Genomic DNA, 24,604 nt, shown 5'->3' on the forward strand with positions numbered 1-24,604 from the left:
ATTTTAATGAGTACTACTGTTATGTGAAAAGTAGGAGTTGGTTCATGGAAATAAAACAGCCTTGACATGACATTTTAATTTTATAAGTTAATTTGGGGATGTTCACTGTCTCCTTTTTTGCTTCCATTACACTTGGTTGTGTTATGCTTCTATCAATACAATCACTTTTCCACTGGATCCAAGCATTTGCATTTAGGATTCTCATTTCTAAAAGTCAAATCTGGGTTTTTCCTGCAGACATTACAAATGTCGCGGGGAATTTTTAAGCAGATGTATGTCTGTTAGCCAGCTAATCGGGCTAGCATTAGCTTGATGACTTTGTCAGAGATAAATCTAAGCTCTGACAGCATCAAGTACTGACATCAATGCGGTGCATGAGTACTGTCCAGGTGATGTGCTCCTGTTTATTTATTAAGAAACCTTTAGTCACCCAAACAAAATAGCCTTAGCCTTGAAAGCAAAAATCACTACTATATGCAGGACCAGGGGCGCTTCCAGAGATTTTGGGCCCCATGAAAACCTAAAATCACAAAATAACATAAAATCAGAGTAGGAAAAAGTTAGATTTTTTTACTGTGAAAACCGCAAATATGTTTAATGAACCAATTGCATAAGTTATAATGCAAAAAATTGTTGTTTGCTAAATTTGTGCCTAAGTTTTTGAAGTTTACCAAATTATGTGTAACTATTTACATTTAAATGCAGGCAGTGCCTCAGGCTCAGAGCTCCTCAGCTCATTCCTGCCTGTTCCGCATTCAGCAGTCTCCTCCTTGTTTTGGCTCACAACACAAAAAAATGACTACACTACACACTAAACACACTACACTAAACACTATATAACACTCTAACTAAACACTCCAAACACGCTAAATGTCACAAATCTCTCAACTCTCAAAACTCGCCATCTCTGTCCTTGTCTGTATCACTGCTGGCGTCCCTCCCTTCCTGCACCAGACACAAAGCAAACATGACAGCAATGTTCACGAAAAAGCGTGGTGGACATTATTTACCCTAAGTCCAGTTTTGGAAGTGCTGATGCGTCCGGTCCGTCGACTCGGGAGGTGGGCCATGTGGGGGTGGGCTAACAGCTAACTACACATGAACATCCACAGATTCCAATTCCACTTTGTTGTCCTTGCGTATCCGGATCTCCTCAGACCGGAACAGACTCAGTACGGACTCATTTAGTCTCATTGATCCACAACAGTCAGTTTAGATGCACAGAACGGGACTGAACCGCCGTATGTCGTGGAAGTGAGCTCTGCAGTGATTGGCTCTGGTGCACACATGACTGTGGTGGCTATAGTTGACAATGCTCGCGGAATTCATAAAAGCATTTATGAATAGTTTATTAACAGTATCATTGTAGTCCAAACAAATGTAACGTTGCACACCCTTGAACCAAACAGCAGCCATGTTGAAACTCTCAGGTCAGTCTGATCCTGATGTGCAGAGATATTTGAGGCACATATACACAGACAGATGGACACAGACAGAGATTCCTTGATTTTATAGAGAGATATTATATATACACTATATATTACTGGGAAAGGAGCTAAATATCACTCCAAATTTGAACTGTTTTTACCGCAAGGTCCGCGACCTCAATGTGAAATGATTACTTGTAATAATAACTTTCAGTCAGCACTTAATGAGGGATGAGATGAGGATGAGGAACCTGCTGCTGTTGATACTGAGCTAGACTCATGGCTGTCTGACTGCCTTCAATCTTTACAACTGCTGACATTAGCTGTAACTGTTCTTAAACTGTGCTAGCTGTGAACTGTGCTCACCTTTCTTTTGAAAGAAATGTGTGAGTTGTCTTCCCTCTCCTTGCTTTCTTTCCCTTTCTGCCTTTTCCTTTCGTTTCAAGGCTCCCTGATTTTGCTTTCTTGGGTAAAGACATGTTGATGAGCAGCAGCCACTCCGCTCGTTAAGCTGTTTAATCTTCTGCACCTGCAGCTGCAGGGGTGGACTGAATCATTATGTATTGTGAGGGGTGAGAGGGGCCTCAGACAGCCTCCACTATATATCTATATATATATATATATATATATATATAATATATATATATATATATATATATATATTTTTTTTTTTAAACAGAGTAAAGTCTCTCCTCCTATTTATTCTGCCAATTTTAAGTTAGTTATGACACTAATTACTTAGAAATAAAAAATATATATATATAAAAATAACAATTTTATTTCAGGCCTTTCGAGGGCCCCCTCCCCTAGTGAGGCCCTGGTAATCAGTTCCACACCCCTGGGCCAATATCATCCAACTGCAGCCACAATGGGGGGGATTCTCACTCTGGTGGGGTTTCCTGTTTTTGGCAACTGGGACGCCCCCTTCATCTTCTTCTTCACCTTTCTTGCTGAACTGTCACTGTCAACATCCAGCCCCCCGGTTAATATGACAACATTCGCTAGTTAGCTAAGTTTCAAAATTAGATCTTTCAAAATAAGATCTGCTGGTTTGGTCTGTACGGATAGCATAGAACTAACGTTAGCATGCTAGTCAGCTGGACATGGGTGTTGGAGGAAGTAGAGTGGACCCAACCGCATAAAACTGAACGCAGGAATATATTGGATGAGGTTTCGGATCACAAAACTAAGAACAGGGATCCACGGAGGAACATGACGGAAACAGAACAGCAGCATAACAGGAACATATCAAAGGCAGGATCTCAGAAACACAGCAAATGGCTTAATAATGATGGCACAAAACATTCAGCTTAAATACAATGATGGGATGAGGTGCAGGAAGCACTGGTGAAGGAAGTGAACGGAAAAATACTAGAAACAAGGAAGGTGCTGATAGGCTGGAAAAGCTGGAATAATGAAAGGCTAATAAAGGAGATGCAGTACAGGTGTGAAGGGAAAGCAGACTGGGAAAAAAACTCAGGTAGCAGGGTTTCTTATGTAGTGTTTTTATCATTTGTTACATTTCATGTGTTTTTGTCTGCTTGTGTTATTTGCTCTTCTTCGTTTTTTTATTTTGTCTTAATTCTCCGTGTACATCTGTTGTTCCGTGTTGTTTATATGTTCTCTTTAATATGCTAATGAAGTTGGATTACCTAAGACTCAAGACAGGTGTGGAGGCAAACCCAGGCGGGTGAACAGGAGAGAAAACAGAACGCTGGAAAAAGGCAAAAGAAAACCACATAACCCAGAAAACAATGTAACACACACACACACACACCATCAAACCAGGATGACAGGACCATGACAAGCAGAATCTGTTGCAATAGAGTTTACTGTGTTTTCCCGTCAGCAACACCAACAAACCTGACTGGGTTCCGGAACCCCACTGGCTCAGAGCTCTCAGGATGCTTGCTTTTATTCTCTCTGAGATCTTCAAAAAGACACTCCTACCATAAACTCATCAAAACTTGATTACACTGGATTTAGTAAAGTTTTTTCACAACAGTGTCTGAGTCTAACATGAGCTACAGACAGTCTAGGCGTGGCCAGATTCAATTTGTGGCATGTGGGACACACCGTGCCCAGATGAAACCTCTAAGATGCCCTGCATAAATACATCTCATGTCTTAATCAACAAACCTCCAAATCAAAAACTTTGTTTTTCACTAAGCAAAGGATGGGAGTTGTAGTAGTCTGGCCCATCTGCATTTCCTGGTTTTTAAATCAGGATCAATTGAAATTGTGATCAAATAACCCTGGCCAAGGAAGACAGCCACAGATGTTAACCTCATCTTGAAAATATAACTTGTATTCATGCATGAGGCCTGTGTAGAACCAGCACTATTTGCAAATTTCCCCTTGACAAATAATGTTAATTGTACAATGGTGGCCTACACGGTCCGATCTGCTGTCTTAAGAGACACTTTACAAAAAAAACTACTGGTTCATAGACCTTTAGGCAAGAAAGCAGTTGTCAAATGTAATGTGTGGATGGAGTAATGAATAGATATAGTTCACTCAAAATGTGTAATTATGTAGTTGGTTCACCCTACAGACTGTGGGCTGGTACTGAATGCAAAAATGTGGCCCTCTTCTGTTTCTAGTGCTAATTTCATAACGATCCTTCCTCCCTGAAGTCAAGCTGCAGAAGCTCAGTGACAATGTGCAGATACAGCTGGGTCACTGTTGGGTGAACTAAATATGCAAGAGTAGCCCCACATGTCACTGTGTATAACACGGGGCATTTATCCTTTGCTGGATGGACTGCGAAAAAAAATAGTAAAGAACTGTGATTAAATCAAGAGTTTACCAACTCCAGCACAGATTCAGAAACGGCAATGCCTAAGCAGTATTAATGCTACAGGAGTTTCTATAGTGATAGATTACCTCCTCGGTGGACCTTTTGGTTGGATCTCTGCTCTAATCATCCATCTCACTGGTCTATCAGGAACTGACACTCGCTGAAGGAATCCGACAGTTACTTCCTCTTTCCTGTTCTCTGTTTTGCTCCACAGTTATCCCATCTGCAATCCCTCTATCTTCCCTTCTGTCTTTGCTTTCACTTTCTGAGTTTCAGAGGCCCCGAGCAGTTGAAACTCGGGTGGACATCTTTGCTTTTTCGTTATTTAGAGCCTGCAGCCTTTGACAGAGGGCAGTGATCCTGCTGTCCCTCTCTGACAGCTCTGGCACTGCTCTCTCAGCAGCAGTCTCAGCAGTCTGCTCCATTCAAAAGCTGGCTTGTTTTGGCTCACTATCAACTATATGACCTCCTTTTATAGTCTTATTCAAATGTTTAAATATGTTTATTATCTTTAGAAAGGGGTGGCTGTAGCTCAGCGGGTAGAGCAGGTCGACTAGTGATTGGAAGGTTGCTTGTTTGAATCCTGGCTCCCCTGGGGCGGAACTGAGCTGCGTGTTGCATACTTGAGCAAGATACTGAACCCCAAAATTGCTCCTGATGTGCAGTTGGTACCTTGCGTGGCGGCCTCAGCCATCAGTAAGGGCCCTGCGATGAGCTGGCGACTCGTCCACAGTGTACCCTGCCTTCGCCCAGAGAGATAACTGGGATAGGCTCCAGTAACCTCCGCGACCCCTTGAAAAAAGAGTATAAAGCGGTTGATAATGAGTTGAGATGAGAGATCTTTAAAAAGCTTCTTTCCCCGTCTCCGGGTTTCATTTGGCATTGAAAAACTAATGTTTTCCTTGTCTTTTGTGGTTGAAAGCTGTGTTTTAAAGGTTCTGGCCCTGATCTTTTAAACATGCTGTAAAGTTGATTAAAAGTCATTTAATACTTTATGCAACTTTAGTTTTAGCTTCTGGCTCATATTGTTAAACTCACAAACACTGATTTAACATGAATGAATTTGACACTTGAATGTGCCATTATTGTCCTTAACATGAGGGGCAGAGACTTCACCATGGGGAAATAAAGTCTGTAAAAGCCATGACAAGACTCAGAGAACTGATTCAGCAATCAGTTGAATTCTTGAAGCTCTGACCAGGACAAATGATGCCCAAAAGTGTGGCTGCCCTTGGGATGTTTTTAGCAGATCTGCAGCAACACCAAATTGCGAATGAAACAGAGGTCAGAGCCGTGACTGTTTGTAAAAAGAAAATTGTTCAGTTCTCTTTTGATTGGAGTCAACAAGTTCCAGAGATACCCAGACCCAGGGATTGCAGAGGAGTATGCATTAATCTGAAAATACTTTTCTTTGGTCTTTGAAGAGACACAACAATGCTGAGCAGCAGAGGAAAGCTCAAGGGTAAAAAAACAAACAAACAAAAAAAAAACCCTTGCAAGTTTTATTTTAATCAATCTGCCAATTCAACTTCTTTGTGTAGTAACTTGTCTTATATGTTTTTGCATCAGCCTGTGATTTCTTGTATTTCCCAGAATAAACTCTCATATCCTGTAGAAAACAGGCACAAAGTTAGAGAGACCCTGTGAAACTGTGGTCATTAGTTTATGTTTGCAGACATCATTTCTAAACTACCGTTGGCTACTGTTGCTCTCTGCAGAGCAGAAAGGCATCGAGTCACAGCACTCAAGAACATGCATGAATGAATTCCAACCTTATTCCTTCACTAAGAAATCCACAGGGATGTGTAGGCAACCAAGAGGTCTCAATTTTTACATCACATTACAATCCACTCACATATGGCCAACAAAAAAGTGATCAATACATGTAAATTGTGACAAATCTTTACAGGGAGCCCCTTAAAAGTCAAGTTTTAGACAGTAAACAAAAGTCTGAGGCTAGTCTCAGTTTAATTGCAAAAAGTTCAAATCAAGTCCAAGTTCCAAGACAAGTCTCAGATCAATAAAGATAAGTTTTACAGATGTCTCAGGTAATTCCAGAAAGTTCTAGTCCAGTCTCAAGTAAACTATACGTTCATGTTAAGCTTCAAATGATTCGAAACAAAAACAAGCCTCAAGTCAACCAACGCAAGTTCAAGTCTCAGGTGATTTGACACAAAATCAAGTACCACAACAATGGTTAAAGTAATTTCTCAAGATAAAACTCAACAAAGAATCTTAATTCTCAAGTTAATCACAACAAGTTGAGGTCAAGTCTAAAATGTACATAAACACAAAACTCTGATGGCAAAGTGACAGTAGATCGCTACAAAGTAATGTAAGTTAATAAAAAATATATAATGTAAAATAAGTGATTGCAAAATTTTTTCAGCTCCTTCAAGTCAGTATTAGTAGATGCACCTCTCACTACAATCACAGCACTGAGTCTGTTTGGATAGATCTCAGTCAGGCCCTCACATCTGGACACTGCAATTTTACTTCATTCTTCTTTGCAAAACTGCTCAAGCTCTGTCAGGTTTCAGGGGGATCAGGTGTGAACAGGCCTTTTCATGTCCAGCCACAGATTCTCTATTGGACTGAGGTCTGGTCTTTGACTCAGCCACTCCAGAACACTCCTTGTTGACTTTAACACCTTTTCTGTGCAGCTGTCACTGTGTGCTTCAGGTCATTGTCTTGCTGCTGCTCAGAAGCATCCCCACATCCCCGCTTCATGGTGGGGATAATGTGTTTGTGGTGATGTGCAGTGTTTGATGTCCACCATACAGCTTCTAGTCTGATGACCAAAAAGCTCTATTTCAGTCTCATCATACCAAAGAACCTTCTTCCAGTTGCCCTTGGTGTCTCCCACATGCCTTTGGGGTGAACTCTAGTGGAGATTTAATGAGCTTTTTCAACAGTGGCTTCCTCTTTCCGTCCACTTTCCCACAAAGCTCTGAAGGGTGAAGACCCTGGGGAACATTTGTTGTTGCTGGAGTTTTCACTAGTCTCCTTTTTGCCCAGTCACTCAGTCTGTGCTTTATGCAGATTTACATGTGTCATGTTCCTTCCATTTCTTAATGATGCATGTTCGGTGACTTTGAAATGTTTTTGTATCCATCCCCTCAGACACAGGTGTCTTTATACTACAATCACTTGAGACCTTGAACTTGATCTCCATTTCACTAATTGGCTGATCCTCTGCTGAATTAGGTCAGTCACTTTCAAAGGGGTGAATATTTATGCTTATTTTACATTATATATATTTAATTTATTGACATTAATCTGTAGAAATCTATTTTCACTTTGAAATTAAAGAGGCTTTTGTTTTTTGCAACACTTTTGTCAAATAAAATCAAATCCTATTAACCATGATTTAATTTATAAAAGGGGGAAAACTTTTATATAGGCACTGTCATGTAAGTGGTGTAACTTTAGGTTAGTAAGTTAAAAGCACTCACTGTTAACTTCTGGTTTCACACTGTACACGAACAAGCAACAGCCGGCTGTGTGTAACTAAATGCTGCTCATCCAGACCTTGTATCCTGGGTTTGTTGAGTGATTTAATAAGGATTAAATATAACACAAACAAACAGCATCCTTTTGTATTTTGGTGAGTATGTAGGCAGACAAACTATCACATACTATATACTCGACTCCGCAGACTCATGGGGACTGGGTAGAGATTTACACTCTGTTTTTCTGTGGTCCAAAAGGTTCACCAGTCCTCTCAGATGAATGACTTCCGAGAGAACGTAAAGACAAAGTGCTTTCAGTCCCTTTCATCCCAGGGGTTTTTCTCCAGCTGATTTTGCACTACTTGGTTAAACCATCAAACAGTGTTTCATGTGGTCCCAAGCTCTCGGTGAGCTGAAAGTCTCCACAGACATGAAATATTCACTGTATGTCTGTCTGCGTCTCCCTCCTGTAGAGGCTACAGTATACCTGGGCCTCTTGCTGGTTTTCAGCTGGATGGAGATGAAAGGGATGAAGACACAACTCATAAAGAGCTTCACAGCAGATGAAGAGAAAGAACACACCTCCACCCCCCTGTGCCTTTCTGACCAAAGGTAACAGTCTTTGATGCTTTAGAGACACGCTTTAAGTGTTCATGTGCAGGTGAATATGCATGTTTGTTTAAGTGTGTTGGCATCGGTTGATAATCCCCCAAAGCAACATGGAGGATTCCATAAAGGAATTGTTGTTTTGGGTTTCATCTGCATCTGGCTGACTCTGTCCTCCATTTGCCTGTCTCCTGGTGTTCTCCTCTTTCACCTCCTTCCACCCTCTTGCTTCCCTCTACACGTGTTGTGTGTGTTTCACAGGATGACAGCTGCTAAGATTTGACACGAAGATCAAGCAATATTGGCAACCAAAGTGTTCGAAGTATTTTTGAAACGCCAAAGGCACAGGGATGCCTCTTTTCCTTTTTATGTTCCCTGGTAACAAGGCCTCTGAACGACCAACTACATCATTTGTCACTTCCAAAATAACCCATGTAAGCATTTTCTTATCTGAAGGCTGCACCTGTTCTCCAGCCAACTATCTCTAGTATTTGCGTCCATAATGAGACATTCTGGAATCAAACGTATATCTGTTTTACATCTAGTGCAGGAAGTATGACCTTTTTTTAAAATGATACTGAACCTGTTCCAGAGCTCTGCACAGTGGGCAAATACCAACACTCTCTTCAAGTGATAGTGTTGCATTTGTCAGGCAGTGGGAACAAGCTGTAAACATGACACTGATATCTTATCATCAAGTAGAAACAGTAAACCTGTCAGCAGACGGGTGCTTATTTAGACATCTAGCAGATACAGAGCAGATACTGTTTTGATTTCCACCTATTCCTGAGGGAAATATGGCTGCTTAGCTTCTTTGTCATCTTCATTAGCTTGTTGCTAACTTTATCTGTCTGCTGTGGGTAGACAGTGGGTGTATCGAGCTTTATCACTATAAGCAGCCGCCTGTTGTGTCTGTAAATGAGGCTGACGAGAGCAGAGAGCGTGAACCTAAACAGCAGAGCTGAGACCGCAAAACCAAAACAATGAACTGACAGTAAAATGTTCTGCAGGGACTGCAGAGATGGCTCATAATTATATATGGGTTCACCACTCTGACTACTTTCACATACACATAGTTTTGATATATAATGTGTTAAAGCAGATTTAAGGTTTGATTAGATATAAAACATATATCCATATCCATGTCCACGCCATAGTTAAATCAAGACCTACATGGAGTAGAAGCTGCATCTCAGCTGGCCCATCTCAGCTGCTAGAGGGCCTTGTCAGGTACACATAAACATCGGTAATTTAAGGCAATGAATGCTTTTGTTTTTCTTGTGCGGACAATCAAGTAATCTCTGATTTAAAGGACTTTATTTTTATTTATTTATTTTTTTTTTTACAGCAGATATCACATTAATCCCATTAATGGGTGCTATTAGGTGTGCAAATAATAAGAGTCAGAGTTTGTCCAAAGGGTTACAACTCAGCAACTGGGAGACTAGGACTTTCTCATAGATGACAATAAAGTAGACCGTACTAGTACATGTGTACTGTTTACTGCACTTGGAAAATTGCATTTGTTTACCATCAATAAGACGTAGTCTTTCATACATTTAGTATAATAAGTTATATCAGTTGAAACAGTGTGTCCAAACAGCTGCTAAAGTAAAAAGAACAGAGCCGAATTTACAAGAAGACATAAATGACTTAATATGTGCCATTGCCCTTTGAAAACATTTTTTTATTTTTAAAACCACACGATTTGTTAAGGGAGTCTGGAGCCACTTGTTCAGTGCTCAGATGAAACATTCATTAAGATGTTAAGGCTTAAAGAACCCAAACATGTTATTTACATGAACCACATGGAAATTAGTGTGCAATCCACTCTGCATGTTATTGTGGCTTCATGTTGTTGCTCTGAGAGGAGGTCAGTTGAGGAGGCGGTCCTTCAGTGTTGCCCAGGACAAATGTACCTACATGTCACTTTCAGAATGTAGTCCCAGGCCACCTCCAAATGTAGTCTGGGTGACTGGATCTCAAATCCAGGTGTTCACACCCCCGAGGTGCATTGCGTTCACACCTGTACTTACAGTACAGCTGTCCACTTGTGATCTTGATGGGTGTTATCATCAGGTCTGAGCGGGGTCATTAAGATAGGCAGCCATAGAGACACACGACCATTTATGCTCACATTCACACCTACGGGCAATTTAGAGTTGCCAGTTAACCTGCATGTCCTTGAACTGTGGGAGGAAGCCGGAGCACTTGAAGTAAACCCACTCGGACATGGAGACAACGTGCAAACACTACACACAGAGCATCAGCTGGCCAGCAGGTAATTCATACTATTAATCACACCTGTGTTTGTCCTGGTATGACAAGTTGAAATTTCTGTAAAATCATTGTCATTTTAATATAATATTCTTGTTAATTTTAGACATGTAACTCTTCTTTGACAGTTTTGCTTGGTTTCTTATTACATGTTCTACATTTTCAAACATGTATTACTTTTTTGAATGTAAAAAGTTTCTGCTCAGACTGCTCAGTTCTCCGTAAAAGTGCACTCTTTCCATTTCAGAGACAGTACATGACAAAATGTGTCTTGAATGGTGGTGAACACCCTCATAAAGGAGACTCCTTTGCTTGTTCTTCAGAGTGGAGGTCCTTTTTAGGCATAGTTAAGTGGAGTAGAGAGGAGAAGAGATTCTCAGAGGTCCCCTCAGGGAGATGTGCACATGAGGGAAGGCCAGAAGAAGGATTTTTAATGAACTACCTGTGTGTGGTTAGACAGAGCCAAGGGATTTTTGCAGTGTGCATAGGGCTCAAGTTGTCTTTCCTTGGGATATCAATGCTGTAATTGGTAAGGGGGTCTGGGAGAAACCAAACAGGGAATAGGCCGGCCCTTATCCCATGTGTAGCCGTCTCTGGTTCACGGGGTCATGCTCTGCTGCAGAGCATCAAAACACTTCTTTTCCTAATGGATTATTGCAACATGACTGAATGCTTTTGCTCCATTTAGGATATTCTCTTTGATTTTGAATGATTACTTTTAAATGTTTTTTGTCATTCTGCTAGGGCTCATTCATCTCTGTCATAGTACATTGCTGTGGATAAGAGGATGGTGCTTGTTCCCGTCAAAGTTGTAGTATATCATTAATATTAGAAACAAAACTTAATTCACATGATAGGGCTATTAATGTGTTGATCAAGACTAATCAGAGTAATAGTAACATGGAGGGTTCCAGTGATTTTCAGAACCCTCTGTTGTGATGCGGTTTGTATTACTGTCATTATGAGCAGATAGACCTTAGAAAACAGTGGAATGTGCCTTTCTTGACTCAAAGACCTTTCAGAACCTTCTCTTCTGAGGGATCAGGGGGTCCCCATGGTCAACACAAGTGTCCTTTTCCAACATAAATATTTCAGCCAACAGCAAATGTTCCAGCAGACGTACAACATTAACATGTCCCTGTCAGCTTTGGTCCATTAAATCAAAAGACGAGTCGAGCATTATTTTGCTTACGGTCATATATCCCATTAAAAAACCAAGAGCAAGGAGTGCTTCTGTGGCTTTTTATGAAGGGGTTCTGAAAGTGGGTTGTGGGTTGTGCACAACTTGTGACAGGACTCCCAGGATAACATAAAGCTGACGGTTTACAATGAACACGACACTACGTTATACCAACGACAGGAAAATGTAAAGCTGCATGTCTCACCCTCAGCTTCACGAGTACAACAATGGGTGTTGTGTGTATCACAATATTAGCTTCTCTCCCTTAATTCCTGTTGTCTCTCTATAATTATTATCTAATAAAATCCTAAAAATGCCTCCAGAACATAGTATACCACTACCAAAATAGATTTAGTCCCACTAACAGAGGTGGTGAGTAGTGGGTTACATTAACCTGAGTACCTTTTCGGTAAATTGTACTTTTTGAAGTAGTTTTTGAAAAGTTTTTAGCTTTTACTCTTACTTGATGAGGTTTTTTGAGAAACAACAACAAAAAAAAAACATTGCTTTTACTTGGTTACATTTGGATACACTTCTAATGGCGCTACTTGTATTTTGTTATGTTATGCATCTGTGCACATTCCGTTAAGAGGCAGGTGGTCAGCTCCTCCCAGGCCTGCTGGAACTCAGTTATGGATCCTACCACAGCCAGGCCTCCTCATGACTCCGATGAGAGCAGCAGGAGTATGACTTTCAAATCGTACTATTCACAGCTGAATTAATAGTGCACAGCACAGCGGGCTGCAGATGTATGAAGTCAGTAGAAGATCAGAGAAACCATTGCTCACTGAGAGCTGTGAGAGTGTCTGTTGTTGTAATACATTTATAATAACACATCTATAATTAATAAACATATAGACACAGTATGTTATGCTTCAAAACTACTGCTCCTGCATTCTGCCCTTATGTAAATACTCAAGCTAGCAGTGTGTTTGCGCCAAGTGCCATGCACCATGCTTATTGGTGGAACCTGATGAAAAGAGAAAGAACCAGATTCTCCTGATTGTGATGGGACATCTGTACTGATGATAACTTAACAGGAATGCTCTATCATACGCAAGATGTGCTGATTTATTTACTAAATTATGATATAAAGAGGAGACAACAACCAAAGAATGAAACAAGAAATTCTATCTATGAAAGTATATAATATTGTCATATTTTGTGATCATACTTGATAGATATAGACTGGTAATATTGTCCTTGTGTATATGTGGCAGATTATGTAATGATTTGTTATGGCATCACACTTCTGTTCACTTCTTTACATGATGAAGACCATCTGTGGTTGAAACCATTCCAGTCAGATCCACAGCAAATAAGACTCGGGGAAAAGACAGGAGCGTGTCAGTGTTTTTCTCCTTCTTTACTTTTTTAAGAAGCCACTACCCAAATCATTTCTATGATTATTAGTTTTACTTCTGCTTTTGTAAGTGTTCATGAAAAGTAAAAGTACTTTTACATGAGCACAGTCTTAGGCTACTTAACCAAAATCTTCCCATCACTGCCCTCCCTGGTCACATGCACAGTGGGTTCCTGAAGAATGCATTTTTAAAAAACAGTACAGTTTCACTCTTTGAAAAGTCTAAATGAGTGCATAAAACAGCTGAGTAACTGTAGTTGTGGTTTCTTGCAATCAGTTGTGTTGTAGAGCAGTTGTTGTGGACAGTATTCTGCAGTGGATTAAAACACATTTGGTTCTCTCCTAAGTTCTAACAGCAGGACGATGCATGTGGACTCAAACTACAGTGTCCGTGTTCATCACAATGTAGAAACATGTCACCCAGTCCAACAGAGTGACTCACAAATGTGCCATTAATCACTCTTGGACAACAACGGGACTCTATAGCACAGAGGAAGGAGCTATATCAGGCGCTGGCTACACAGCAGTATTTGTTGGTGGGATCAATGCACTGCTGATTGTAAGGGCTGTAGAGCAGATAGTACTTGTTGTCAAATCCTAAGACGGAGCAAAAATAGTAAATATGTCATATTACATATCATATAATTCAATATATCATTGTGTGATTTAAAGCACTCCAGTAATGCAGAGACCTCACTGTAAAATACTGTGACTAAATCCCTCTCCATCACATGACAGACGACTAATTGTCTCGTGGTCCCTCTCTCAGCCTAAGTTAACTTGTCATCCATCACTGGATATCACGCGTACAGTAGGTGAGCACGTGGTATTAGACACACATCAGGATGGGTTCTCTTGTCCTTTATCTTCCCTCTCTAACACCGCTCTTTTCTTCCACTCCCTCATCACTGCGTCCCTCTCTATTTTCCATCTCCTCTCATGTTTCCCGTCTCTCGGCGTGAAGCTCTTCTATCCTATCTGTCCTTTCCTCTGGCTTACAATTCAGGAGTCGCCTTCTCGCTCCCTCTCCCTTGTCTTCGAGAGCTCTGCAGCCACATGGCTCTTGCTTGGCTCTCACACAGTTGCTGAATCATCGCTTTGATTCCTCTTCTTTCTGTCTGTTTCCCTCCGTCATCTGCCAGCTCTCAGTCCCTCGCCGCCGATCCAAGAAAAAGTTGCTGCATCTCTCTGCTTGCTTATGTAATTCCAACTTATTTATATGTTATATTATGTAATGTTTTTGCTGCAGTAGCAACGCTCAAAACAATATCCTTGCCAGTGCAGCTCTGTGTAGAGATGAATCATGTGAAGCCAACAGTCCTCACACCTAATGAGCAGCAATGTGTTTGTAATTACCATGAGGGCATTCATTAGCATTATTGCAGCACAGTTGGGCCTGCTAGCTCTGTTAGCCCTCGCTGATTTCGCGTAATAGTATGCAGCATGCATTTTAGAAAAAGCTCATTCGGCAGCAAGAATTTGCTTTCATTTCCCTAATTGTTGGCTTTGCATTAGTATTTAAATACAACATGTGTCCGATTAGAATAGGCTAACATCTGCAGCTGTGAGGCTGCCGTACAGTTTAATGCCTCACCTTCTGTTCAGTTTTAACACCTGAACTGGATTAACAATGAAATATCACATCTCAGCTCGGGTTTGTACACAACAAGCATGACAGAGGAGCTGCCTTACAAATTGCTATTTAAGCGAAACAATGGAGCCAATATATAAATCTGTAGGACCAGGTGTTTTGTGAGTTTAGCATACGGCAGGATATCTTACCCAGACAAAAATGGGCAATCAGGAGAGAAACACTCTGAAATCTTTTAGTTGATCATCACTTTCACTGTGGGACATGTCCACCAATGGATGGTGTGGAGGTTTAGCAAAAAAAAAAAGCAGCCTGTTTCCAATTTCTGAAATGAAGGAGTTCTTATGCTATGTTTACACACTAACCATTAGCAGTATGACTTTAAATTGTGCAGAATACATTGGCAGACATTAACATTGCCATATACAATACAGATACAACAAATAAAATATTTTTTAAAAGAACAGGACAAGAACCTCTTCCAAATTATTTTTGAAATTTTATTTTGAAATTTTTTTAAACATGTTTCCACCTGTAAATCAGTCAGTCTCCCCCAACAATTTATTGTCATATGGATGCTGTTATGATATGTTGTGATTTTGATCCTGAAGATGTTTTTTTTCTCTAAATTACAAAATCGCCATCTAATATGAATATTGAGGGAACTCAGAGCGCCAAGAGTAAACCCATGCAAGCACAAGGAGAATGCAGACTCCACACAGGAAGGCCCTGCACCAGCTTGGATTCAAACCCAGCTTTCAGTGGGGCAACAGTGCTAAACACTGCGCCACTGTGCACTATACAATCTAATACAGACTGCAACCAAGATTCCCATAGACTCATCTTTGGACTAACCTTTGCAGAGTTAAATGGATGGTAAAACAACTGCATTTATATAGTGCTTTTCCAGTCTTATCGACCACTTAAAGCACTTTACTACACAAGTCATCATTCACCTATTTGTACAATGGTAGCAGAGACCTCAACCTGCTCATCCTGTAGCCATTTATACGCATGCTCACACACTGATGGAACAGCCACCAGGAGAAATTTGGTGTTCAGTATCTTGCCCAAGGACACTTCGTCATGTTAACTGCAGGGGCTGGAGACTGAACCGTCAACCCTCCGATGACAGCTTTACCTCCTGTGCCACAGCCATGGGTAATACTGTCTTTGTTCTTTGTTGAGTATTAAAATGTGCATGTGCCACTGTGTGTGTTTGTGTGTGTGTTTTTCGCATGCATGTGCTGTTAGTAATCATGACAAAGTTCTTGTCTTGCTGAGAGTGTGTGTAGGAGAGCAGACTATGACAATGACTCCTGCATACTGTCACAACGTCATTCTACCTTCAAACATCAGGATTCAAATGTTTGCAGGTAAAATGATATATCATGAGAGAATTTGTGTGTGTGTGTGTGTGTGTGTGTGTGTGTGTGTGTGTGTGTGTGTGTGTGTGTGTGTGTGTGTGTGTGTGTGTGTGTGTGTTTAATTTATACCTGTAAATATGCATTAAACAATTCACAGTTGACCTAATTACTTTGCACACCCGTTGGCGTTGTTCCCAGAAGGAGGTAAGGTGAGTGGGCAGGTGTGCGTGTGTGTGTGTTTGTGCGTGTGTGTGTGTGAGAGAGAGAGAGAGAGAGAGAGAGAGAAAGCTAGTTTAATGTTGTCACTTATGTTCCATCTCTCCCAGGAGGCCACATGGAGGGGCGAGGAAGCGGTCTCACTGAATGGCAGATTTGGGCCAATTAAGCCGGAACTGGAGCACACACAAATTCTCACACACACATGCTGTAGCGGTGGCCCGACCTGAGAACACCGTGTGGATACACACCCCTGCTCTTTCATACACACACAGACACATTCCCCCTCTGTTCCACATCTCACAGGCACTTAAGCAGGTACTCAGTCTGTTTTCTGTCCACACAAACACACAGGCTGTGTGCTTACACATCCACTGCTGCTCTCTGTCCCTCCCTCGCACACACACTCACACACACACACACACACACACACTGCAGCACTCCTGTCTCTTCTTTCCTCTCACATACAACACATACATATCTCCTGCAGTGGTTTTCTAACTTTTGTCCTTTACATGTGCTTTTTTTTTGTTTTTTTGTTTTTTCCCTTCTCCACTGGGGAAACCAATTGATCCTATCCTGCACTGATATTCCCCTTCAGTGGAAATCTGCTTGGGAATATTCATATCAAACAACGCCTGCTCTCCCTTCCTCTCAGACTCTGAATCTGAACATAAGCTCAATGTCACAGAAGGCTGAAAAAGGCTCCAGTACATCTGTAGCTGCATATTCTCCTTTCACTTAAATCCCCACGGCTACTTACTGAGTGCCTGCTCTGGCCGTGTGTGCATGGAATAGTGTGTTTACATGTGCTCACATTTGGACTGAAGCAACCAGGAGAGTCAGTGACAGGGTTTGTTTGTTTTGTTGTTTTGTTTTTGTCACGAATACCCCGACTGCCTGCCTGCCTGCCTGCCTGCCTGCCTGCCTGCCTGCCTGCCTGCCTGCCTGCCTGCCTGCCTGCCTGCCTGCTGCACCAGCAGACACAACCGCAACAGAAATTCTCAATCCCGATTCAGGCTTGTTCAATTATTCATACTGCTATTGCGGTGCTCTCAGAAAGAGAGAGAGAGAAGACAGAGAGAGAGAGAGAGAGTTGGATGAGGAGAGAGGCAGCTAAAGGAAGGGAGGGAGGGTGAGAACTAGACGAGGAGGGGGGTACTGGTGTTTCCTAAGAAAGGCAGCTTTACAGATGGAATATGTATATGTACCCAGTGGCAGCATCGACTCTTCCCTCACTGTCGTCCTGCTGCGCTGCCTCTCGTAACCTCTCCCGTCTCTTTCTCTCCCCCTTTTTCTCTTTTGTCTGCCTCGCTTTGCTCCACTTGATCTGCCTCTTCTCCTTCACGCCTTCTCATTCTTCCTCCGTCTTTCCCGTTCGCCTTGCTTGTCGTTCTCTATCTGCTTTATGTACGGATCTCTCCTCCACCATCTTCCTCTTCCGCTCTCTCTCCATGACACTATCCCTTTCCCCCCTTCCCCGCGGGCGCTGATCACAGGGCGAGCCCTAACATTAGAGTCCTCGAAACTCAAGGGAGAGCTGCGGTGTTAATCTTGAGGTCGTGAAAAATCATCCAAGGATGCTTTATAAGTGCTGACCTTGAATATGTGATCACTCCCTACACTTAGCCCCCCCTGGGAGGTTACATCATCCCATTTACAGTTCATCCTACACCTCACTTGCTCCTTCGGGATGGAGGAGGGGGCAGTAAAAGACAGGTCCAGAAGTGTATTTAGACCTTTTGACCTTCTCATGTTGAGATACCTTATTTTCCTTCTCTTGTCTCCGGTACTTCTACTTTTAATCCCCTCTGTGATCTTCTTGTCCACACCCTTTTCTCTTGTAGGTTTTGTCAATGCAGCAGAACACAGTGAGGCTTTCCCCCTCCTCCCCGATATGGAAATCACTGGCCTCCGCTGGTGGATGGCCTGTTTCTGTGAGATATGGGCTGTAACTGGCTCCCCAGAGACAGGGAGAGAGAGAGAAGAAGAAGGCAGTGAGGGAGGGAACATGTGAGAGGGAGTGAAATGTGGGGAATATGGGAGGGTGAACATGCAGGAGGGGTAATAAAAGAAAAGGCATACGCCCGCTTAGTTGGGTCCACAGTGAGAGGAATAAAGATGATGAAGGAGGAGCAGGGAACATGAGAGAGCGGACTGGAGGGAGAGAGGCAGGAATATAAAGTCTGAAAGTACAGAACACAGTGCAGACAAACACTTGGAAGAACCAGGAGCAGTGTGTCGCTTTTCTCCTTAGACTGATCACCTCTAATCTTCATCACAGAACGTCCTGTAGCACCGTCCTTTGTTAATGAAATAAATTAAAGGCCGTAGATATATGGCTTCTCGTATTTTTTCTGAAACAAAATATTCATGACGAAATAAGCAACAACCATAGTTAAGAGATAAGTAACTTTAGGTAGTATTCATTGAGCAGTCAGCACTCAAAAATGAACTAATCAGCTACTCAGAACTGGTGTGAGGTGATTAGACTGAGATCGCAGGGGTGAGGTGCAGGTGAAGGTGATGGACAGGGGACACAAGAGAGCAAGAAAGGAGCGGCCAGTTCAAGCTGCCAGGCCAAGGAACTTAAGAAGTAAGGAAGAGTCATTATGTCGCAGAATCTGGCTTCAGGGTCAGACTGTGGTGACAGCTGTGTTTAAGTCAATGGCAGTGACGCATGGAGAAACACACTGAAACCCAACATAGCTACGTCGGATGGCCTCTGATGAAGAAATGCCTCCAGAAAATTACAAAACACGCTTCACAGATTTCTTTCAAGGCCGAAAGTGTTGTGATCAAATGAGGCAGGTCTGACTAAATACTGCTGATGAGACTGCAATCACACTGCAGACAAGAGCTTTTCCCAAACGTATTCGAAGGGACAAACGTGTGGATAAATACAAATCTGGCGTTAACTAACTCTCTGAAGTGTGTTCTTTCATTTTCCTCAGGCATTTTCTTATCAGAACTCACAGGGTGTAAATAAGTTAGTTAGTAGTGTGTTTCTCTGTGCATCTCCCACAAGATCTGGGGGATTTAATCACCTCTCTGATGCAAAGCAGTGGAAAATCAGGCTGGGGAGGGGCACAGGAACAGAAGAACACAGGAAGGACACAAAAAACACAATTAAAAGAAGACAGAAGTGACAGGACCATGACATCTGCCCTCTGCAGACCATTATTCTTGAGCAATTTAACAGCACAAGTGATGTATTCTTGTAAAAAGCTATTTATCGACACAACTGGCACCAACTGTAGCTCCTGGAAGAGACGATCGCTTGTTAACTTTCTAACCAAGCTTTAAGAATTGATCAAAAATTTCCTCCCGTATTCGTCTGTCTCCCTGCTCGACCTAGCTGCTGCAGGAACATACTTACTGACAGACTTGAACCCTGGTTTGGTTTCTCAAATGTGGTCCTCAGTCGGTTCAGGTCCTGCCCTTCAGGACAGAGATTATTTTGTGTCACTTGGTGGCCACACATCAGATCTTCTCCCAGTAACGTTTTTGTATCCACTATTTCTTATCATACGTACGCAGATGACACACACATTTATTTAGCTGTGTCACCAAATGACTTTGGTACACTGGACTCCCTGAGACAGAGCACTGAACTCATAGACAGCTGGATGTTCCATAATTTTCTCCAGCTGAATAAGGATAAAACTCAAGTCATTGTTTTGGCGGCTAATGAGGAAAGACTTAAAGTCTCAGCTCACCTTTATAGTCTGTCCTTGAAGTGTAAAAATCAAGTCAGAATCCTTGGTGTTATCCTGGACTCAGACCTTAACTTCAGCAGCCACATTACATTTCATTACAAAATCAGACTTCTACCACCTAAAAAATAAGGATTGTAAGGATCAGAGACTCAGAAATGATCAAGAGGATACTCTTTAAATGTTTTTATTTCGTCCTTTTAGCTGCTTGCTTCCTATTATTGTTTTAATCATTTCTTTGGAGTATTATTGTTTTTATCATTTGTTTTTTTTTATTGTTATTGTTTGTATTACATATGTAAAGCACTTTAAATTGCCCTGTGTACAAAAGATGTACAGCATTTTACTATCAGTCAAGCTGCTTATTTAGTCACAGTCAGAGGGAACTTGTAAAGTGTTTGCTGTTGATATCATACTTTTAATGATCTGCAACTAAAGGGAACAAAAGCAGTATGAGCACCACCTCCTGTCATGAGGATCATGATCTGGTTAGCACCTACAACCTACAAGCACCTACAAGCAAGTGGAAGATAGACACACTGTATTTTTAAGACTATTTTTTATTTTTTCAACACAACTGTTCTAATCGTATGCCTTATCCAACCTTCAGAATCAGAAGTAACTACCAATAAGAATAACTATAATAACTTCGGTCTATGTTCTTACTGTTCACACTTTGCATGTATATGTAGGTTGCATAGAGGTATCCTCATTCAACTGAAGCTCATGACCAGGTAAAGGTTACATGTAGTGTGATTTGGGTCATCCGAGCACATAAATGCTCATATTCAATTATAGGCTTTGACCAATCAAAAAGCTTACAGCTGAGTTATATATTTGATGAGTCCTATGAACAGTTGTCATTTATTGTCATATTAAAATTACATGACTTAATGTTTATTTACTAATTATCTTGCCTTTATAGTTAAAATGATAAAATGATAATGTATTTTTGGATTACTTCTCTCGATCTTTTTATTTCAAGTATTAATTTTTGATTTGGATTGGATGAAAGGTTTTGCAGTGCAAATCACTCCTTCTCCTCTGATGAGTCCATCACATTTGTCTGCCTCACAGAGTATTATTTCCATGCGGGAGTTCACCCGAGACGACCTTTCAAATGAGATCAGGACTCCTGACGATGAAGACTCCTCCCCTTCACCTTCCCCAGTGTTCCTCAGGCTTCCTCTTTGACATCCTGTTGTCGTGCGTCAGCCATACATATTTCATTGAGGATTCAGCGAGGGGTAAGTGGCAGTAGGTTAAGGGTAAGCACATTAATAAATCAAAGCAGATGGGAAGTGGCATGATGGGACTTCATACGCAGTCAAGGCCGTAACGCTTGTTTTTCTCTCCTTTTTGCTTGAACTTAAACTTTGCCTGAATATTCATGCATGAGCGTTTGTTTTATGTCCTTTGATATGTCCTTTGAAAAAAATAATACAAAATTACTCAATCGAGTGGAAAATGAGCACTCATCCGATAAAAAAAAAAACACTTTTATTAATGAGCGGTACAGTGACCGCGAGGAAACCTGTATTCAACCGGGAGAAAGTTATCACAAACATAGGGAGGAATCACCTGAGAGCCCCCTCAACCACGGGCAACAGCATCTGTCTACGGAGAGCCGGGCTATAACTCAGCAGGGTTTCAGATCAAACACACACTTCAAAAGGCTTCCGCATCTCAAAGAGCGGCCTGAATTGTCAGGATTGTCCAGACTTGTTTGGGATGCAGGCGAGCTCACATAGATGCTGATATCTCAAAGCACTTTTTTATCTCGCGTTCGCAAACTTTACCTGTGGATTACTGAATGAGCTTGACAGCTACAACCCCATGCAGCAGTATCAACACTGTTAATAAGCCAAAGCACAATTAGATTGACACAATAATATGTTGACTTCAATCTAACCATTAAATCAACGCTCTGAGGTCAAATTAGGATACATTTATAATGGTGGCAGGCAAACTGATCCGAGGCGAAGCTGCACACAGACTGAGCCAGCCTCCTGATGATCTTAAAAGTGCTCAAATGGAAGCACTTTTACATTTTTTTCGTTGACCGATTCATTTTTTCTTATTCACTTTGAATTCATTTATAAATTTGGGCTATTTATTAGTGCAAACTACGCTAAAACTGTACTCCAGAATTCTATTTTCTATGTAGTATTCTCATTTTGTTGCTTTTTAATTTGATTTTAATAGATGTATTATATATTATACTGCACAATTATGAGGGAACATAACTAGATTACCCCTGTAAGGGGGCCTTGAGGCAAAAGTTTCCATTTGGACTCTGGCGCACTGGGGCAGTTATCTAGCCATATAAATTAGGAATCATTTTTCAGATTCTGATCCTTTTGTTCTGTACTATTCATGGTACTTAGTCACTGATTAGCTAGGTCTTTTTTCCCTAAGTGACCCAGTTGCATCTCCATTCCAGTGCATTTCGCATATAACAGTAAGTGAACCCATCATCATTATCGCCTCGATGCTCAGCCCTGTCTCTGATGGGCCACAGTTCAGCAGCTCAGCAGCCAACATAACAAACAAAAAACAAAACTTACCATGTCGTAACAATGTTATATCTTGAAACTGGTGCCATGAAGAAAACATGCACGCTGAGGAATTTGGTTAAAGTTTGCAAAAGCATTGCACACAGCTCAGAATAGTAACAGTACACCAATCTAACGTAACCTAAACCAGAGACGGTGGCTGTTTCCCAATTCAGGGACGACATCATTCGAAGGACATATTTGAAGACCAGTTACATCACAACACCATGCAAAGGCTGTCCCAATTGGAAGGCTCCTTCAAATGTACCCTTTTCTCTCTTTTTGGAGGATGCACCGCTATTATCCTTCGCGGATAATACAGCCACATCTGGCTGTAACATGCTTCCAGCTAAACCTCTGTTGAAACCTGTAACAAGCAAGTGACATCAATCTAAAGTGTTATGTATTGAGGCTTATTTTTTTTTATCAAACAAAAACTAAATAACAATTTTAATTCCTTCTGGATGCGTTTTGAATATGTATTTATTATGAGTATATGGTGATATATGTCACATCTACAAGCATATGTGTGTGAGACATCCATGGATGCTGGGCCACCATTGCCATTTTTCGATTACCTCTGCCGGTCTGGCGCTACTTGGTTTGACTTGGCCCAGCAGGGATTTGCATTTCTTCTGAAGGCGCTGCCAGTGACGCACTTGTTTTGATCCCCACAGTACCATCAAAGAATCACTGCGAGCAAAGTGGGTCCACTCACTCAATTTCAAACACGTTTCTTTTCCTATAATTTTTTCACAATAAACGCCCGCCATTATTTAATCATTTGAAAGGTTTGATTTGCAGGGAGCATTGGGAAACATCACCAGTTTAGTTACACCAGCAAGTAACTAAACATGACTCCTGAAACAGCTGACCGAAAGATTTAGTTAGAAGCTACGACAGCTCTGAGAGCTGAACACGCTGACATTTAAGAACATCTTACTCTCAGGTTTCAGCTCATGTTATAGTTTTTATAGTGAACTTAGCTAGTCTGTGAATTTTGTTTTGGTTCAGTTGTCCTCCAGACACAGCAGGCATCTGTTTACATGGAAAAAAGCTCTAAAAATCCATACACTATCCACCCAGCAGACACGGCAGACAAAGCTAGACAGCATAGTGCAACATTTATCAGATAAAGAGTCATGATGATCTCTCAGGAGCTAATGGAGGCCAGCACAGTGCAGACAGGAGAGTAAAAAAAATGACTTACAATTAAAACAAAAAAAAAAAAACACCAAACTTCTAAGGAGTGCTAATGTGTTAACACTGTATTTGCAACTTATTTATTCTGACTGCAAGTGACTGGGAGAGTCAGTTAATGCAGATTTCAGTAAATTGTAAATCTCTTTGCACAATGGCAGATTAAGCATACAAAACTGATGTAGTTCATCAGTTTTGTATACAAAGAACAATGTACTGTTTCACTTTATTATATTTATTAATTGCTACAAAATTCCTTCTTTTTCTTGCATGTCATTTCCCACCTTCAGATCCTCAACTCATACTAACGTTATTTGACAGGGATGTTTCTTTGTCTTCTCAGAATGGTTTGCAAACTGCTGCTTCTCTGGCCCTGTGAAACCCACTGAGAAAAGCGTGTGATATTCAGACTGCAAACAGATAGAAATAACACCTTTTTTCACCCGATAAAAAAAGAAAAGGAGTGGGGGTTTTTTTTGTGTGTGAACCTAGACAGGTCATCGTTTAGAGGAGAGTCTTTGGACCTACGGTGAGTCCTGACCGGTGGCACCGCCTCCTGTCGTGGCCTACATCCACCTTGATCTCAGCCTGCCCAGGAAGCCTCATTATCCTCCCTGCATCCTTCCTGGAAGCTTCTGCTGATCAGTAAATGCCACAAGTTCCACTCCCCGCTGTCTCTGGGAGCTCTCGCCAAGGGAGGAGAACATAGAGGAGGAGAGAAAGGGAAGAAGATGGCGCACTCTTTCTTTCTTTCTTTCTCCCTCTCCTCTGAGGAGAAAGCTTGATGTTGGCACTCAACACAATCTGCTGTGAGTCAAATCCCATTTCCCATTTCAAGTTGGAGCTCAACACGA

The 24,604-nt window shown here is 41.5% G+C and overlaps 1 protein-coding gene across 1 annotated transcript in view; it reads left to right on the forward strand.

The window, feature by feature from the left end:
* Positions 1–16,512, forward strand: part of LOC119023045 (endonuclease V-like) — an 83,655-nt gene extending 67,143 nt beyond the window's left edge. Inside the window, exons 9-11 of the transcript XR_005076150.1 lie at positions 8,153–8,291; positions 15,796–15,857; positions 16,390–16,512. The gene's annotated coding sequence lies outside the window, so the exon portion shown is untranslated. The remainder of the gene's footprint in view (positions 1–8,152; positions 8,292–15,795; positions 15,858–16,389) is intronic.
* Positions 16,513–24,604: the final 8,092 nt, after the last annotated feature.

This window comes from Acanthopagrus latus, chromosome 1 (assembly GCF_904848185.1).
Source record: "Acanthopagrus latus isolate v.2019 chromosome 1, fAcaLat1.1, whole genome shotgun sequence".
Classification (NCBI taxonomy): Eukaryota; Metazoa; Chordata; class Actinopteri; order Spariformes; family Sparidae; genus Acanthopagrus; species Acanthopagrus latus.